This window comes from Leptonychotes weddellii, unplaced genomic scaffold (assembly GCF_054177405.1).
Source record: "Leptonychotes weddellii isolate Sample4059 unplaced genomic scaffold, ASM5417740v2 HiC_scaffold_14249, whole genome shotgun sequence".
Lineage (NCBI taxonomy): Eukaryota > Metazoa > Chordata > Mammalia > Carnivora > Phocidae > Leptonychotes > Leptonychotes weddellii.
This window is the reverse complement of record NW_027722983.1, coordinates 1-5,258: the sequence shown is the minus strand read 5'-3', so window position 1 is coordinate 5,258 and position 5,258 is coordinate 1. Positions and strand designations below refer to the sequence as shown.

General features: G+C 47.2%; 1 long non-coding RNA gene across 1 annotated transcript; it reads left to right on the top strand.

The window, feature by feature from the left end:
- Positions 1-1,375: 1,375 nt before the first annotated feature.
- On the top strand, positions 1,376-3,823 carry LOC115936711 (uncharacterized). Its single transcript, XR_014141728.1, has 3 exons — positions 1,376-2,157; positions 2,901-2,968; positions 3,476-3,823. It is a non-coding gene; the product is annotated as an uncharacterized LOC115936711 (long non-coding RNA).
- Positions 3,824-5,258: the final 1,435 nt, after the last annotated feature.

The following is a 5,258-nucleotide window of genomic DNA, read 5'->3' as shown; positions in this document are numbered from 1 at the left end:
GTGTGGGTGGACACAGCAGCCAGGCTGCTGAAGAGACTTCAGCAACCCACTTAACTTCTGTGAGCCTCAGTGTCCTCATTTCCTTTAAAAAAAAAAAAGGGGGGGTGTCAATCAAGGTGGAACCTGGAATGGATTTACTGATGGTGACCTTGAGCCCCGGAAATAAAGACCATGGGGGTAAAAAGACTAAATGGGCCTCAGGGAGTACAAGAGACAGAGATTAGACAGGTGATTCCCTAATGCTCACAAGGAGGTAGCGTCTGTGCAGACAGGTAACTCTGGGTAAGTAATTTGCTGTCCCTTAGACTTTTGCATTGGCTGGTTTCTCGTTCTGGAAACCCTCAACTCCCTGATACCCATAGGGAAAACTCTCATCTCCTTCAAGTCTTTGCTAAAATGTCACCATTTCAATGAAGCCTAGCCTGCCCATGCTATTTAAAATTGCAACTACCCTCCACTCATCCATTCTAGATCAATTTCTTTCTTCTATGTATCACTTCCTAAATATATGCCATATTATACGAGATCATTTGCTTTTTTATTTTTATTTTTTTTTAAAGGTTTTATTTATTTATTGGACAGAGAGAGACACAGCGAGAGAGGGAATACAAGCAGGGGGAGTAGGAGAGGGAGAAGCAGGCTTCTCGCTGAGCAGGGAGCCCGATGTGGGACTCGATCCCAGGACCCTGGGATCATGACCTGAGCCGAAGCCAGACGCTCAACGACTGAGCCACCCAGGTGCCCCTCATTTGCTTTTTTAAAAATTAAGTTATTCATCTGAAACTAATGATGTACTATATGTTGGCTAATTGAATTTAAAAAATAAAAAAAATTAAAATTAAGTTATTTACTGTCTCCCCTTACCCACAAGAGAATAGGAGGTTTTGGTCTGTTTTGTTCACTCATGTTCCCTAATTCTCCCAAGGACCATAGTAAGAATTTCTTTCTGCCATGGACTCTATCGCACAGGCCTATCCAAATATTACTGGTTATAGTGAAGGGGTTACATTTAAGTTATTGTCACCTCAAGAAAAAGTCACCATGACAATAGTGTGGACAGTTCAGACCACTATCTCCTAATCCCTTAGCTCAGAATTTTCTATGTCTGTCAGAGTTTACACACCAATCCCTACATTGCCACCAATAACTGAGATTTCTTTTTTCAGTTTGGAGCAATTATTGTTATAAGTGATGACTGATAAACTATGCCCAGTCAAGCAAACTTTAAGAAAGAAAGAAAAAGGAAGGAAGGGAGAGAGAGAGAGGAAGGAAGGAAGGAAGGAAGGAAGGAAGGGGAGGAAAGAAAGGAGTCAGGGGAGAGAGAAAGGGAGAGAGAGAAAGAAAGGGGAAGGGGACAAAAGTATAGTCTTCCTCCTGGGATTGATGTGAGGATGAAATGAAATAATGCATGTAAAGTTCTCAGTACAAGACGCAGCATCTACACTCAAACAGCACCAGCGAAAAGGGGGGAAATCAATGTTTCTGCGTCCACATAGCCGGCCCAAGCCAGGACTCCAAACAGTGAGTGACTCTGCCTCTCCCCCCAAGCTGCCCAGCCAGCAACCGGCTGCTCAGGGCCTGCGAGCCAACGGGGCCTCTCTGCCAGTGACGCTGGCCTTCATTCAACCCGTTCCACTTCGTGACCAACGACACGTTCTACCTGCACAGCCGAGTGACCTTGTGTGACGAGCGGTTGGGATACCCGTGCCAGCCAGTAAGCAGGCAGCCCTGGGGTCTCCAGGCAGTAGCGGCAGCCTCCGCCTGGCGCCGCTGGGGGCGGCCACTGGGGACCGCCACTGGGTAGCCAGACGCCTAGCACTGTACCAATGCCACCACCCTGGGGGCGGGACTAAGGAGGGGCCTGGAGGACGGAGGAGTTGGGGATTGGCCTATCTTGTCAGGGGCGAAACCGAGGGTGGGGCTTGTAGAGAAGGGGCCGGTGGATTGACCTAAGGGGCGGGATTTTGGGGAACACACCTAGCTCCCTGGTGTCTCCGGCAAAGGCCTTCCCTGGCTGGAGCTGGGACGGACCTCGCTACCCTTATGCTGTGTCCCCCGCAGGCCTGTAGGCAGAAGACGTCCCCTGGGAGATCCCGGCGCAAGAGCTCCTGGAGAGCGGCCCGGGCTGGATGGTGTTTGGGCCCAACCGGATAAGCGGTAACTGGGTCATTTAGGGGCCTCCTTGACTCCTTTTTTTTTTTTTTTTTTAAAGATTTTATTTATTTATTTGATAGACACAGCGGGAGAGGGAACACAAGCAGGGGGAGTGGGAGAGGGAGAAGCAGGCTCCCCGCGGAGCAGGGAGCCCAATGCGGGGCTGGATCCCAGGACCCCAGGATCATGACCTGAACGGAAGGCAGCCACTTAACGACTGAGCCACCCAGGCGCCCTCCTTGACTCCTCTCGCAGAGCCTCCCACTGACCTGCTCTGAGATCCCTCCTACCTTCTTGTCCTACGCTCTTCCCTCAATCCAGGTCCATATCGTCCCCAAATCTATATCCTCAGCTTCTCCTCTGCTCTGGAGGGGTCCCCTCCCCTCACTGATCCTGTTCTCATTCAACTTCTACTCCTCTCCTCCCATTCCCACCTTTCCTGCCACACCAGTTCACTCTTCTCCTAGTCTGTTTGTCCCTTGTGCCACCCTGCTTTTGTATATTCTCCTTGCCGATCTGGAATAGTCTCTTCTTTCTCTTCCCTAAGAGTCTTCCAAAGAGCTGACCCTCCGGGGAAAGCCTATCTTAGTAAATCCATTCTAATTAGAGGTAAAAGGGTCATCATCACACCCTTCTGAGGCCTTGCTTCAACAAAGGGTCGGCCCTTTCTCTCAATCTTGATGAAACAATGGGAATCCTGTCAGGATGGTTCCTCAAGCTCAATCTTTCTTTCTATGTGGTTTCAGAGTCCAATGCCTCCAGCAGCCGGTGTTTGGCAGGTTGGTGCACAGGGACTGATTGGTGTGAAATTCTGGTAGGTGCCCCAGGGTCTGGGGGTGCACACTGGGTTCTGGCTGGCACTGGTCTTGGATCCTCTCTCTGCTCAACTCTGTGTGACTTGGGAGAAGTCAGTTACCCTCTCCAAGTCTCAAGCTTACTCAGCAGTACATGGCAGAGTTGTCATTGTGGGGTTGTTGGTAGTCACAGTTGGAGTTTTACACCTCATCAGAACCTGAGACTATCCAGAAATGACTTAGAGTAGGGGTTAGGGCCAGGCAGGTAATAAGCGAGGGGGGCTGAGTGGGGTCCCCATTGAACTAGAGAGTGCATTTCATCCCTGTACTCCATCTGCCTTCCCCCCAATTTAAGGGAGGGACTGTCAGACCCCAGTTGGGACAGTGGGTCCCAGGAAAGCTTTGTTGAAAGAATGCATGAATGGATTACTAAATAATCCCACAAGTGGAATATCTAAGCCTAAAAAGTTTCCCAGGCTCCCAAAGCCACCGAATCCTATTTGTAATCATTTCTTTCTTTCCTGCAGGAGCCTGGATGACTATCTTTCTTCTGATAGGCTTGATGCTGAGATAAAATCCTGCCCAGATATTTCCCCCAACTCTAGCCCTTGGCTTCTAGTTTCATTGAGGTAAGGGTGGGGTGGAAGAAGATTTAGGGAGAGAAATAGTCTGTCCTTTTGTTAGGGAGTGAAGATGGATCCCCTGCGTGTCCGAACTACTATCTGGTAAGAAATGTGGCTGCTGAGCCTCAAGCTGTGCTTCCTCATCCCACCATCCCTTCCCATCTCTGGAACTCGTCCAAGGGCAGGATTGGGCCGCTCAATGTGGTAGGGGGCTGGGCAAAAAGAATGGCCAATAAACAGCAAGGAATTCTACTTTGACTCTCCTTTTCTGTGTATTCTGACTACAAAGCTTCAGCGCTTTATGAGGAACAGGATATGTATATATGTGAGAAGTCACTTTATTCTCTATAGGTTCTGGTTCCCCTATATGTGAAAGACTTTGACCAGATGATCTCTGCTTCAACACCGGGACTGTATGACTGGTTCTAGGGAAGGTTCCTGGGCATTGGCCAACTGGCCAACTGTCTCCTTTCTTCTGCAGAATGGGCAAGAGCTATTAAATTTCAGAATTAGGATTAAATGATTCCATATGTTATTATCCTGCCTATTAATTATTTCTGACCTCATAAGCACCCCCCCACCTTCCTAGTAGAGGTGGATATAGGGAGCAATGTTTGTGCTACTATCATTTATCCATTCAAAAATGGGTTGGAATCTACTATGTACCAGTTCCTGTGTTAAGCCCTGGGGATTCAACAGTACATAAGACACAGTCTTTGGACCTTACAGAAAGGACAGTTGAGTGCAAGAAGTAGGTGTATGGACCAGGAAACAGGACAGGCTTTGTAAGCTGGCAGAAGTGGAACTTTCACAAAATCACAAGAAGGCCTCTTTTTGTTAGTTGTTTTGTTTTTGAAGTACTACTTTTGATATCTATGATCATTTTGGAAATTAATTTCTTGGGAAAATATTTTGGTACAAACAACAATAAAGCTAAATCTAACAGTCCTAACGTTTCATTTGCAAGAACTTTTCTTGTCATTTAATGTTTTCACAGCTCCTGAAAAAAATTAAGTCTGATGATCAATACATATTTTTTTATGTACACCAAAGCCACACATTTATTAAATCAGCATGCAAGTATTTACATTTCATTGGGAATTCATATTCACTTTATAGGTCTGGAGTAGTTTGTTTATTTATTTATTTATGAGTAGACTATTTAAATAGACCTGTTGGTGAAGGCATTAACCCATGCCCTTATTTAAAATATATCCTGGGGGCACCTGGGTGGCTCAGCCGGTTAAACATCTGCCTTGGTTAAGCATCTGCCTTCGGCTCAGGTCATGATCTCAGGGTACTGGGATCTGAGCCCTGTGTCAGGCTCCCTGCTCAGTGGGGAGTCTGCTTCTCCCTCTGCCCCTCCCCCACCCCTCATGCACTCTCCCTCTCTCTCAAATAAATAAAATCTTTAAAAATAAAAAAAATTAAATTAAATATACCCTGAAGGATAAAGGCAAAATATTACTGACTATACTATACTAAATATCTCCAAAAGAAAATAGAATGAGGGCGCCTGGGTGGCTCAGTTGGTTGGGCGACTGCCTTCGGCTCAGGTCATGATCCTGGAGTCCCGGGATCGAGTCCCGCATCGGGCTCCCTGCTCGGCAGGGAGTCTGCTTCTCCCTCTCCCACTCCCCGTTTGTGTCCCCTCTCTTGCTGTGTCTTTCTCTGTCAAATAAATAAA